Source organism: Sceloporus undulatus, chromosome 7 (assembly GCF_019175285.1).
Source record: "Sceloporus undulatus isolate JIND9_A2432 ecotype Alabama chromosome 7, SceUnd_v1.1, whole genome shotgun sequence".
NCBI classification, from domain to species: domain Eukaryota; kingdom Metazoa; phylum Chordata; class Lepidosauria; order Squamata; family Phrynosomatidae; genus Sceloporus; species Sceloporus undulatus.
Window position 1 is genome coordinate 15,238,027 of NC_056528.1, and position 14,593 is coordinate 15,252,619.

Below are 14,593 nucleotides of genomic sequence, written 5' to 3' on the forward strand. Positions count from 1 at the left end.
AAGCTTGCTTGCCATGCACCCATCCTGGAGGAATGTAGCATCTCAGCAGCAATGACCAGTGATGTTGTTTGCTCATATCAAATCCTGCTGGTGCTCAGAATAGTCCTTGCTTTGCTTCCCCACCCCCCTTCTCTTCTATCTTTGTAAGAACTTTCTTTGTGCTTGTGTGTGGAGCTGTCACTTTCTTATGAAATGTCCATCCGACTATCAGTTATTATTCATTGGCATCACATTTGCTCTAGTCACACTCATAATCTGTGAATGAACTCCACACTCCTTTCCCCAATTAATGGAACCAATGCACCATCTTGAAGCATGTGTGCACACTTCCCTTAGACCCTGCAACTGGGTTGAATGAATATGTGGCATGGTCATTTCTGCATAAGGAGATAAATCTATAATTATGTGGATTGGGGGGGGACACAAGACTGCATCCATGTGTCACCTGGTTGCTGTTGCGAAACCTGCTGCTGCTGAGAAATGTTATGCAAGGAAGTAGTGGATACCTCCTAGTGCAACACTCAAAGAAAGCACATATGTCAGCGTAACACCTAATTGCACCATAAATCCCAGAGGATTCTGGTAAAAAATGTTTAATCTAATAGGCAAGAGTTGTAATCCAAAACATGGGAAGGCACCATGTTGTTTATTCATGGTGCAGAGAGTTGCACTTCTGTGACACACTCACCATTCGTCACAATTGATCAATGCACCCATTGGTTGTGGCTACCTTTGTGTGAATTAAAGAACTGCTTAAAAGCCTCATCTTAAAAATTAAATCAAATGACAACACTCCCACTTGATTTGTTGTTGTTTGCCTTCAGGTCATTTCTGATATATGGCAACCCTAAAGTGGACCTATCATGGGGGTTTCTGGTGTGGAGCGTGTGTGACTCACCCAAGGTCCCACAATGGATTTCCATGGCCAAGTGGGGAATTGAACTCTGATCTCCAGAGTCCTGGTCCATTGCTGAGACCACTACACCACACTGGCTCCACCAGTGTTACAGCAGTATATAATTTCATCTTCTGGGTTTTCACACCAAGATGGGAAACTCCACTCTTCAGTGTCACCAGCTTTTCTTCCCTGCTTGATTTATTGCACAGAAGAGCAGTGGATATTGAGGACTAGCAAAACTCCTCCAAGTGGAAGGACAGAATGTTTTTGCACTCAGAAGACAAGTGAAATGATCCTTTTAATATACGTACGGCATAACCAACATCAGAGGACTGCTGTTTCCATTATCAAGAAGGAAGCCAGATTTTTATGAACTGGTGTCTGGTGGAACAATTATCCCCCATTACTTGAAGAATTCATAGCAGGATAGCTTTAAACATCCCAGCATTCAAATCCACAAGGTAAGCCACTGAGGAAGCTGCAGTTCCTTTCTTTCCTGGAATAATTCATTCCATTCTTCCTGCTGAAGGGAAGAGACAAAGGGTCAGCACAGTGTAATAGGACATCTAGAGATCTCTTAGCAAGATACAGACAATGCTGACCAGGGATGGATAAATAAATGCTAATTTTTTCACCGGGAATGATTACTATAAATCCATGGAGCTACACATTAATTGTGCAATGCGGCACAGCTATATAGCACAACTGTATGTCACTTTCCTGCACCAGAGACATGGAACAATGGATTCAAACTATGGCAAAAGCAATTCCACCTAAATATTAGGAAGAACTTTTTGACAGTGGTTAAGTCTCCTTCTTTGGAGACTTGACCATGTTGGGAGTGCTATGGTTGTGTATTTTTGCATGGCAGATGGGGGTTGCATTGGATGGCCCTTGGAGTCTCTTTCAACTCTATGATCCTATGAACGATTGCGCCGAATGGCAACACTGTGCAACTGAATATAGGCACTAAATGTGGCATTGGATGTGTAGTGTGCATTTATGTGTAATCCACATGCATTCATACTCAGTGGCACCACTGAATGCCTTGGACAAAAACGTTGGACAATAATGTCCAACCACTTCCACAACCACCTTGAGTCCCAACTTTGGAAGAAAGTTGTGATGATGATGATGATGATGATGATGATGATGATGATGATGATGACGATGATGATTGAATCCCAGCTCAGCCGTGGAAGTCCACTGGGTGACCTTGGTCTCAAAGGAAGGCCATGGCAAACCCCCTCTGAAGAAACTAGCCAAGAAAACCCCATGATAAGTTTCATCTTAGGGTCCCCATAAGTCAAAAATGACTTAGAGGCACACAACAACAACTACAACAATGATGCATGCTTATGATACCAAAGGGGGCTGTTGTGAAATTATCCACTTTATGCGAACTGTAGCCCTGCTACAGAAAGGTAGAATCGGAGGTGACAGCCACTATAAAAGAAGAAAGAAGGGGGGGAATCTGCCAAGTTGGCTTCTTTTTCTGAGTTGAGGAGAGAATAAAGACAAGTCTGCAAGGTGACCTTTCATGGTGGGAGACAAGTGATGAGAGAAAGAAAACACTCTGGAGGAAAGGTTTCTGCAACCCTGCTGCAGTCCAGATTGCTTTTCATTTGTGGTCTCAAGCAATCCTCCCGCTGAGTTTTAAAATATTGTGCTGTGGTTCGCACGGGAGAGATGTGGTTGCGTAGTAGCAATTAGATTGCTTGATTTCAAATTCATATGCTAAGGATCACTTGGACACCTCCAAGGACTTACACCGTGGATAGGATTTGCTTTATCAATAAATCTCACTGCTGTAGCCTTGCTAACCAGTTATTATCTAGGACACAGATATCACACTCGCTGTGTGTACTGCAGAGTGTGCATTTGCAGCATGGCATGGGGAGAGCCAGAATAATGTATGACTCTGGGAGGCCCATTGAGTGGCATTGGCCAGGTCACACTCTCTCAGCCTTAAGGGAAGGCAAGAGCAACCCCACTGAACAAATCTTGCCAAGAAAATCCTATGAAGGGTCGCCATGAGTTAAAAATGACTTGAAGGCACCCAAATGAGAGAATGATATTTAAATTATTGAAGCAACAGTGTTTCCTATGTCAGTGGGGCAGTGAATCTGCTCCAGGTTTTGGTCTGAACATTAAAGGATAGGGATGTACTTTCCAAACCGCTAGCCACCATTTTGGAGAACAAGTGAGATACCAGAGGATTGAAGAAAGGCTAAATTTATCTTTCTCTTCAAAGAAGGCCAAAAAGGAAGATTTGGGGAGCTACAGAAGAGAATTAAGCTAAGCAGATTCAGCTCTGGTTAGTTCTTGGATGGGAGACCTCTGAGAAAAACCACCTCCGAAGGTCCCTTGCCTAAGAAAAAACCCTATGAAATTCATGGGGCCGCCATAAGTCGACAGCGTGTAAAGGCGCATATGAAGAGAGAGAAAGAAGCCCAAAGGCTCGTAATGTCTTACCCAAATAGTTTGGCTTCGGATGCTTAAAAAACCTCAAGATGGAAATTTTCATTTTATAGGATGCATGGCTTTAAACGCAACAGTGGCCAGCTCCTACTGAGAAGAACATGAGATAGTACTGAAACACAGGCATGTAATAGGCTCTGTGGGGCTCTTTCGCTGTTTAATTCGTTTGCCAGAGGGACCGGACCGCAAAGAAGAAAATGCAAAAGAAAGAGAATGCTCATTACATCTGGTTTTTGTTTTCCTTATTCCTAATCTTCTTCAATTTTCCCATCATGGACACCGTTCCAGTAAAACAAACAGCTCCTCTATCCCTGATCCCAAATAGAAAGTCCCAATAAGTATGTTACTACTGATAGATGTAACAACGCTAACCATGCTAGCATTGCAGATGCTATTATTTCTAATGGATGATAGGGCCACAATGCATTATATTTTGGGGGGCGAAATTTACCTATGGCTTCCCCTTTTCTGGATCGTGTATTAAACCAGGCCAGATGTCGCCTCCTCAGTCCTGGAGAGTGAAGTTAAAACAAACTTAGTTTACATGATCTTGTCTCCATTTTGTTCCCACTCATGGCTCGCTTTCAGCAGATATTCCGTAACAGGTAGCAGCTGCGATGCCTGGAAAGCAATCCAAATAATTCCTGGATCAGTTCAGCTCCAAAGATTGTGAAAGCTGGTTTTGTAGCTTTTTTAAAAAGAATCAACATTCAAACTCGGGTGGATATGAAAAGACCTTTTTCGGGCTGTTGAAACCCCCCTCCCACAACTTCGTATCTCAATTACTATCAATGAAAAGGATCCTCAGTTTGCTAGTTTTGGAGGGAAGGCTTTAAATGGGTTAAAATTTATTCCTGGAGAGAACATATTAATCAAAACCCTGAATAATCAAAGCCGCAAAAACCAAATCCACAAATCTGGAGAATGGATTGTACTTCTCTAGTGTAGATGCACCACAATGCAGTATATTTAACAAGGGAGCTGATCTAGAATCATGGCCCATGTTTTTAAAAAGGCCTCATCTCTGTGAAAGAAAGAAAGAAAGAAAGAAAGAAAGAAAGAAAGAAAGAAAGAAAGAAAGAAAGATGCAGTAACCGAACCTGATGAACAGAATGAAGTGAAATGTCAAAACTTTGCTTAGGTATGCCCTGGAAAAAGTCAAATAGATTCGTGGAAAGTCTCCAGCTTTATAGGTCCTTGGGGTTCTACAAAGTCTCCGCCATATTGGTATCTGTCTGCCCGCCTTCTCGGTGTCTGGACATCTCTTTCTCTCCACATGGTCCCATATCCTTTGCTTAAGTAAAAAGAGCAACACACTCTGCTCTCTCATAGTTGTGGAGGGGACAGAGGGGCTATTTGCCTCTCTTATATTTGCCTCTTTGCACCAGTTATGAGCAAAGCGTGACCAATGGGGGAGTTCCCACGTCGCGCAGCAGTCTTTGCGTCGCGAGCTTAGAGACAGACATGGGAAAGCAGCCAGCTCCAACGTCAGTTTTCGGCTTCTCAGACAAGAGCCCGGATTTGCAGCCGGTGAGAGAAAACATCTGGCAAAGATCGGGGCGCTTTGTATAGATAAAATGTACATATGTTGCGGGTAGCTGGTGACGGCTGAGTTATTTGAGGCCATTGACGGAAAGGTTTCTCTTTTCCAAGAGGAGTGGAAAACAATGGTGGCTTGATTATTCTGTAAATCGCAGCAGGCTGTTTTTCCTCCCATTCTCTGTTTATGCATTTCTTTTCAATGCTTTGAGAGCCCGTGTGGTGAAGTGATTTGAGTGTTGGACTATGACTTCGGAGACCAGGGTTCAAGTGCCAGCCTGGCCATGAAACCCACTGGGTCACTTTGGACAAGTCACTCTCTCTCAGCCTCAAGGGGGGATTGACAAATCTCCTCTGACCAAACCTTCCCAAGAAGATCCCATGACAGGCCTTAGGGTCACCATAAGTTGGAAACAACTTGAAGGCACACAACAGCAACAACAAGGATGCTTTGTGCTTAGACAGCATATTGAATCTGCATAGGGGTTCTTTAGTAGTCTATTCATTTATTAATAAAATGATAATCATCACCATAATCTCTTCCTTCATCCCTGTTCGCATAACCCAGAACACAACTTTGTGTTCTCAACACAAAGGAAGAAAATTCATAACTGTTGAACAGTAAAAAAGAAAAACAGAAGTGTTGGTTGCTCTGGAAGCAGCACTGGTGGCATTTGCAATGCAGAAATGTAGCAGCTTTGACATAGTTTTAACTGCCGCGGCTCAGTGCTATGGGATCCTGGGATATGTAGTTTGTCGTGGCACAGAGCTCTCTGGCAGAGAAGGCTAAGTATCTCACAAAGCTACAAATCCCAGAATTTCATAGCATTGAACCATAGCAGTTAAAGCAATGTCAAACTGCATTCTTTCTGCAGTGCAGATTAGACCACTGTGTGGTGTCCCACCATGATGTAAACGTTGCAATGTTTTTCCAAGATCCGTCAGTTCACTCTAAAAGTCGAAGATGATCGGCTGTCCCTCCCTATCTATGGAGAAGTACTGGTCCCTCAAAAGCTGTCCTCCCAGGTCCATCGAGCACTTTGGACATCTCATCTCATGGAGAAATGATGCAGTCTGTCTCCCTTTCTTATCTTCTACCTCCCTTTCTCTCCAGTTGAAGAAAGAAACCACCTCTATACTGTAGGATCCCAAATTTAGGAAGGCTGATGTTGAAGTGATACAAACTCCGGCCAAGAACAGCTGTACTCACTTTCCAGTTTAATAAATCTTTTCCATCGGATGATCTCCCCCCAACCCACAGTAATATGGTGCTGCTATTACCGAGGAAACTGATAAACACTAGACCTAACAAAGCGGTTTTCTACATCTTTTTTTTGTTTGCAAGTGGGGTGAATACATCCAGCCTTTTGAATGTTTTCTAAAAAGCAATGGGGAAGGAAAGATTTCTTTTAAAGATGTGACACCAAAGTCCCATGGGACTTAACATCTACAAATCGGGGCAATGTCTGTCTGGGACCTACTAGTCATGATGGCTACATTAGGGAGACTGAGAGACTTTTGTCCGGTCTGCATTTTTAAATGGGCCGGCTAAATTCACAGTTTCTGGACTGATGGAGTCTCCTCCTTTGGAAGTTTATAAGCAGAGATGGATGCCCATCTGTCAGGAGTGTTTTGATTGTGTCTTTCAATGGCCAAAAGGAGTTAAACTGGATGGTCCTTAGGGTCTCTATGAGTCTAATGTCTGCTTTACTTTGGGCAGTCCATGATCTACATCTGATTAGTCCTGAGTAGAGTAAACCCATTGAATCAGTTGGATTCACCTATTTTGTTGAGCCATCGTTGGTTCAATGGGCATATTCTAGAGACATTCTCACCCTCCAAAAACCCCCATGATAGGTTCAACATAGGGTCACCATAGCTTTGAAATGACTTGAAGGCACACAACAACAAAAGCAGCAGAAGGTGGCTATGCAGGGACCTCAACCTTGGTCTTCTTCTATGGTCCTGCTCCAACATCTCAATTGCTACCCTGCTCTGGCTCTATACAAAACAAAACAAGGATAGACACTTTACTTTCTAAAGGGGAAACCAGTGTTTCGTTCGAGCAGATTGGTTGTTCTAGGTCACAACCGTTTCAATCAATCATGGATATTGTGGATGCACTAATTAAAACTGATGGCCCAGAAGGTCAATAAAGAGGGAAAAGTTTGAGATGGGGGATGGAAGGGAAGAGAAGCATAGACGGTAAATAGTGTAATAGTGGCCTCATTTCCACTACCTTTTAATCGGATCGTGAATAGGTTTGAGCCGTTTCAAATGACTCTGGTTTCCAATTCATTCGAATTGCTGAAGTGATTCTGAGAGAGGGGCCATGCTCCAGATTCATCATCCAGAGACCCATCATCCACCAAATGTCTGTCAGGGCAGTGACTGGGGACAGGGCAGGTGGCATCAGGTGAGCCCATTGGCGGCAGGCGCAGCAACAAGGCCCATCTCAATCCAATGTTTGATCTGTCCCTACCAGCTCTTACTTTATATACAGATCCACTAGTTCCATAGCACTATCAACCAGCAGCAGGAAGGGTGTGCAAAAGGGAATTCCAGTCTACAGCCAAACTATTCAAGCCTGTTCTATGCAATATATATCTTTGAATAAGTAACATCCAGGCTCCCCCTTGGAAACTTGCAGCTGACTTACATCCAACATTGGGCAACCCCTTTTTCCAACATCTAGTGTGTCTGTTTATCCTGGCAGCAAACACGGGTGATTGATTCCATGTGAGACACTTTGGCTTGCCCGTCAAAGTAACCCTTAGAAATCCAGCGCATCGCTCCAGAGGTGTAACTGTGGGGGAGAAAAATGTAGGAATTATCTCCGCAAAGAATAATTTCCTCTCCTTGGTGAAATTTTCCTGCAGACCTCCTGTTTCTGGCATTGCAAAGAGTGAGACACTGAGAATCGTTCACACCTAGTTCTCCTCTGTTTGCTGTCTTCGCCTTCCCTTGCTCACACTGCCATCGTCTTTCTAATGGCATGGCTGAAGTTTTAAGCCACTGAGGTGTTAGAAATTGGGAAGATTTCATTTGAGGCCATACATTTTTTTAATTTGGGAGGGAAAATCTTTCATCCATCTCCAGTTAATCATGAAGGAACCTAAAGGAATTCATTATTACCTTTAAGACTGAAGTTGGGTCCTTTCAAGCCATTTCCAACTTATGGTGACCCTATGGCAGACCTAGCATGGGCTTTTGGAGGGCTAAGATTATGGGACTTGCCCAAAGTCAACCAGTGGGTTTCCATGATTAAACAGGAATTCGAATTTGGGTCACCCACTACACCAAGCTAGCTCTCTGAGACTAAAGAGGATGAAGAAATGTCTAATATAAGCTTTTGTAGAATCACTCCATTTTTACTTCTTTTCTATGTATTCTTCTCCTAGTACCTTAATTCACTTGGTATGAAGATGGCAAAGAGACACTAGCCTAGGATGCATCTGCACTGCAGAAATAATGCAGTTCAACACCACTTTAAGCGCTGTACCGCTATCCTATGGAATCCTGGGGTTTGTAGCTTCACAAGGTCTTCAGGCTTCTCTGCCAAAGGAGTGCTGGTGCCTGGCCAAATTAGCAATCCAGTACATATTATGTAGGATGGAGCCAAGGCAGGTAAGGTGGTGTTGAATTTTATTATTTCTACAGTACAGATGCACTTGTATTCAATCTTCAAAGATCCATGTGTCTTCTCCAATCTGTTTTGGACTGGAGGCTCCATTATCCACCACACACTGTCTGAAGCCGGTGAGATATGGAGTCCAACATTCTCAGAAGATGTCAAGCAAGGGGAGGCTGGACAAAATCAACTGCTAGGGAAAAGTGAAGTCACTTAATCGAGAAAACTTCTGTTTTTGTGCTGGATCCTTTCTCTTCCAGCAAAAGGTTTGAGTAATTAGGCTTTTGAGCAGTTACAAGGTGTGGTACACAGAATATGAAACTTATATTAGTGGCAGATGTCTGTTTTCTAAAGAAAAAAGAGCTGCCGACAACCTCGAGGGGCCAAACTGAAACCCTTTTTTTTTAATCAATGTGAAAGACTTAAAGGAATTAAGGACCAAAATGGACAAAACTGGAATGAATGCACAAGTCTGGTGGCCTTTTAGAAGGCATGAAAAACCTCAGAAGAAACTATATTAGCCATCCAAATTATCATCGTTTTCCTTTCTTCACACATTGGCCACTGCGTTCAAGGGTTTTAAATCCTATGCTATTTTTGCATTTCTTCTGGTTGAGATTACGGGTGCATCCGCACTGTGGAAATAATCCACTTTGACATTGCTTTAACTGCCAGAAATGTCTCTGAAGATGCCAGCCACAGATGCTGGCGAAACATCAGGAATAAACTTTTCTAGAACATGGCCACATAGCCCAAAAAACCTACAAGAAACCCTCCTGGAAAGGCAGAAATGTAGGACATGCCCTGGAAAAAGAGGACATCCGGTCAGCCTGTCCCAGCTGCAAGGGGCAGAAAGCTGTGCTTTTAGTCTTTTACGTAAAGTTTTTAACTTCAAGCATGGATTGGCCTTGGTTGCCTGTGGTTTTGAGCCTTTAGTGAGCAGGAGCTCCCAGTTTATATTGGAATCTGAACTCCATCTGCCCCAAAGCGACTGTCTGCCTTCTCTGGAGACTCCTGGCACAATGTGGACCTGCGTGGCCTCTGCAAAACTCTCCGCTCCTGCCAAACATCCACCTCGGACTTGACCTCTTTTTCTCTCCGGCTTGCAATCCGATTCCTCCTCCAGCCCCACTCCGCCTTAACAGCTTGTATAACTTTAACAGCTTTGCAGGTTTAGCGCCGGCGACTCTTCTTGGGCTGCTTTGCCTCTCTAACCATGCGCAAGGAGCCAGAAAAGGCTGGTTCCAACTGTAAAATAGAAGACAGAAATGATCCCTATGACAGAAGAAGGGCTGATAAGGATGTCGGATGCAATAGGAATGGACAAATTGCCTCGGTCAATAAGCGGTAAACTTTTCCTAGAAACCAAAGGCGATTGGAAGCCTTTTACAGACTACTGTAAACGACAAATGGAATTGAACAATTTACAATAGACTTAAATGATAAAGAAAATAACGTCTTAAAGAAATGGAGGGGGGATCAAATAAAGTTTGATGTAACACCAGAATTATTGAACAGAGAGAAGTGGTAACACTGAAAGGAAATACTTGCACCAAAGAGATCAAAGTAAGGGAAGGATATATCATTTGGATAAAAGACATATACAGACAGGTGGTAATTCAAATTGCTTGATATCGGTGAAATAACTGAGATAACAGAGGTATAAGCATAGTTACAATGTAGCTGGGAACATAATCTGCATAGAACAGCATTTTCCATGCAAGGAACACCATTTTCTGAGCTGAAAATGAAAGAAAAAAACCAACATACACATGATTTTGTTTTCTCAGAATCAGTCCAGAATTGCAAACAGGCTTTGAAAATGGCACAGGTTTTGAAGTCTCTCTCACAGCTGGAAAGAAATAGCTAAAATCTCTCATTACTTCCTTTGAGGAGTAATTTAGTGAACAATCGCGTCCCTTTTATTTCATCAAGGCAACAATCTCTTTTCAAAGAATCAGAGAAGAGAACTAAGCCTAATGTCGGAGTACCTTTCTCCGATTTGGAGGTGCCTACCTGAGGATTCAGGTACATATTTGCATTTGGGGAGGAGGAGGAACTGCTGCATAGTCTTCCTAGGAGTTTACTTTAGCAGATTAATTCCTCATTTTCCACATGAAACCTTTTTTTCCCTCTGGAAAACTACTTCATCAGCTATTTCCTTGCTTTCCTCTTACGGAGATGGGAGAAGAAAACAGACATCTGTTCTCATTACAGGCCCGTTCCAATTTTTGTAGGAGCTACTTGTTCAATTTCCATTCAAAGAAAACTAAAGCCCAGAGAAGAGGGAGGGAACGGAGGAAGCAATTCCTTGGAATAGAAGTATTCAGGTGTTCTGTTTTTGCATCCAAAGGGCCTTGCCTGTCCAAAAGTGGGAATCAAATCTAATAGGGATCAGTCTATGCTCTGTTTATTCATTGCCCAGACACCTTGCACCGTAGTAGACATTCTTGGTGTCCATTGCACAGACAGCTTGCATAGCAGTAGACGTTTTTGGTGTCCATTTCATAGACAGCTTGCGTAGTAGTGGACATTTCTAGTGTCCATTGCATGGACAACTTGCGTAGCAGTAGACATTTTTGGTGTTCATTGCAGAGACACCTTTGCATAGTAGTAGACATTTTTGGTGGCCCTTGTTTTCTAATTGGCTTTCAGAAAACTAGCTTTCCATTTGAGTTGAGATTCTACAGAAATTTCAACAATAAAAAGGTGGATCTGGCTTGTGCATTGCACTAACAGGATGCTGGATGGACATGTACTGGAAATGGAAAGACTAGGATGGCACACGGTTCACATACTGGTTGGAAAGGAGGTGAATTTTCATTACAACTGTAAACCAAACACATTTCTTGCCCATCCTGCTGCCATATCACTTTCTCCCCTTGATTGCGGAAAAGTACAGTCGCTTTCCACTTGAGCTGAATCATGTTGGCAAGCCAAAGAGTTCCTTTCAAACTTAAAATAAAATCATCTTATATTTATTTTGACTACTTTCCATTGTTCTTGCACCTTTTGAAGCAATGCGGTCGGGGAGGAAGGAGTAATACAAACAAAGGTTTCTTTCCCCCAACGTGATTGCATATTGTTCCATTTTTCCAGATGGCAAATTCTGCATATCTCCTCATTCCCACATGTTTCCAATTAGCTTTTTAACTGATTGGAGCCTTTTATTGGTGCATCAGGATCACTGTGAAAAGAAGATCGCTGTCTACTTGTCAGCTTTCTTTGTCTCCAACTCTGATATCTATGCATCTTCCAGGTCATCCTGTCCTGTTTACCTCTCCATGACTTCAGCCATGAAGTCACTTACTGGCAGTATGACTACCATTGGTCTGACTGGGATTTATTTTTAGTCAAATATGAGTAAGGTTTCATTGCCTGGAATCCTTTTGATATCACACATACATGCAAGTTCCCTTTTTTTGACCATGGTCCCATAAGTAGAGTTCCACAAGTGTAGCCTAATGTCTGTTGTTTGTCCTGGTTATAGTCAAGCCATTGGATCAACAGAATTAACCTATAGGTTGAATCATCATCCAGCAATTGATTTAACGGTTCTACTTTACTTGGAACAAACCAACAGCCATATAGCTGTAGATTCGTGGATGGTGCATAACACCTTCAATGTACTACTTGGTTTATTGGAGTTACAAAACCAGCCACTTTTCACGGTTTGTAAGACCTGAAGGCAAACCACCACAACAACAATAGTGAGATACACTGCAGGCAAACGTATGTAGATCAATGTTCAATGACCATGGCAGGTAAGCCTTTGCATAATGGAATGCACAAAGCACAAAGGCAATGCATAGGGGGGAAATGCGCATTCACATGCTGCTCTGTGTACTTGAATAATCTGCTGCATGCACAGCAATGTCACATCCAAAATTCCACTTTCTTTCCATCAGCTGGACATAACCATTATGCATTGTCCAACTGCCTCCTATATACACACTATATTGTGTAACACAACATGTATCAGTGCCAATGTCAGTTACAACATACTAGTCATCCAGTGCTTACTTCTTGGAAACCTTAACAGCATGCAGCTGCATTGAGCAAAAGGGGGCCACTTCAGCTGGATGAAGGACGATGTTTTCTAGATGCCTTCTATCAATGATCTAGGCCAGTGATGACGAACCTATGGCACACGTGCCAGAGGTGGCACTCAGAGCCGTCACCCCAGCACAGAGTTTTCCAGAGTTTGTTACTAGAAAGCCAGAGGGACATGGCACTTTGCAATAAATAAGTGGGTTTTGGGTTGCAGTTTGGGCACTCGGGCTCTAAAAGGTTCACCATCACTGATCTAGGCTGTGACAATCAGAAGCAGGATTCCTATTGCAATTTCTTGTTTCATCCTCACTCCGGGGCTGGAAACATCCTCCTCCTTGTGCCCGAATTAGCAGTTGAACAGACCTCCGCCACTCAATGTGGCTGCTGGCTGTTATGGTAAGCTTGGGAGGAGGTGTCAAGCCAAGAGACTTTACTTAGTTATGCACATGTAACTAAGTAGTTCATGTATTATTATTATTGTTATTGTTATTGTTATTGTTATTGTTATTATGCTTTATTTATATAGCACTGTAGATTTATTACTGAATACCCTTTTTTACGTTAAACAAAAGCAAACCATTCTACACAGCAGCTCTCTGCCGATTGTATTGACCATCTCTTTAAGAGCGGCCCTTGGAGGAATGATCCATGACTGGTGCTGGATGGTAAAAGATACTAACTAGAAAACTCCCATTCTATCTTCACTGAAGGATGAAGTTCTAGTCAAGCTGGGAGGAAGGATTGCACAAGCGCTAAATGCTAGTTTCCTTTAGTCTCACAGGCAACCCAATGGTACCTCCATTTTCCAGGGGACATCTCTACATCGGAGGGAAATTAATTGGAATGGTGCCATTGGCTTTCAGTTCATTCTTGAGATAATGCGCACTGTGGGTTTTGCATCCCACTCCATGGAAAACATGAGAAGACCTAGGATTATGGTTTAAGAGTGTTTGCCAACCAGCTGAAAGGGCCTCAGAGGTTCTTGGTAGTTAATAGAGGCCTTGCCTTGTGGCTGCCACTTTGGCTCAGTTTTGAATCCTTTGCTTCTCTGGTTTTGAGGGGGTGGGAATGAAAGAGAATAACCCTTTCAATGCAATCACTTGGGGTTGTCCTGCTGTGAAACAGAGCCAGGCATGTTTCAGGCAACTACATTTGCCACCAATGACACACTAAGATCAGGGCACACATGAACATGAGTTGGGGTCAAATATGGTGAAATGTACCATCAAATGACACCATCCCGTGGGTTTCTGTGCAATTGCAACATTTGCATTTCACCATCTCTATCATTATGTGGTTCCAAGAGGTCCATTATGCTCTATCACACTGTGACATTCTGGGAAAGAGATAACCATAAAGTAAAGGAGTGGGGGCCTCTGGTAGCCTTCATGCTCCTGACAACCCATAAGTGCTGGTTTGTAGTAGTGCTGGACTCCTGTCCTGTCCTGTGTAAAAATGTCCTATCAGTCTCAAGCAATTAGAAGTGTATCATAAAATCATCAGAACATCAGGAAACCTTATAGGCTAACAAAGACTTTAAGGCAACAGCCTTTATGGACCCAGTTTACCTTCATAGACTGCGTTGTTTCAGGATTGTAAGTGCCCACATGAGTGTACTTCTCAATCAAGAAACAAACAATGGAGAAGCTAAACCAAGCAAGGTTCATGCATAGAGAGCCTGTAAGAGCAGAAACATGATTAAAACAGTAAATGATTTAGGCACAAAAAATAGACTCAAGTGCCAGGCAGGGAGCTGATGAACAAAAGAGCTCCAAGGCAAGGCAAGCTAGACCACAAGGACTGTTACATAATGCCAAACGGAGGCAGAACAGCAGTTGTTTTGCAGCACAAGACTGACTGTGTTAATGGATAGCCCTCTGTAACTCAGCACACCTGGCCTCAATATCCCACCCTTTCCCTTTTAAGGCAGGCCACACTCTTTCCTGTACCTTTGTTACTACAATTTCTCCCCACTTGCAAAGAACACACAC

At 42.9% G+C, this 14,593-nt stretch overlaps 1 long non-coding RNA gene across 1 annotated transcript; it reads right to left on the reverse strand.

The window, feature by feature from the left end:
* Positions 1-1,284: 1,284 nt before the first annotated feature.
* On the reverse strand, positions 1,285-14,280 carry LOC121936581. The gene is made up of 3 exons (XR_006104991.1): positions 14,171-14,280; positions 3,831-4,000; positions 1,285-1,421 (listed from the first exon to the last, which is right to left on the reverse strand). It is a non-coding gene; the product is annotated as an uncharacterized LOC121936581 (long non-coding RNA).
* Between the last annotated feature and the right edge of the window lie 313 nt (positions 14,281-14,593).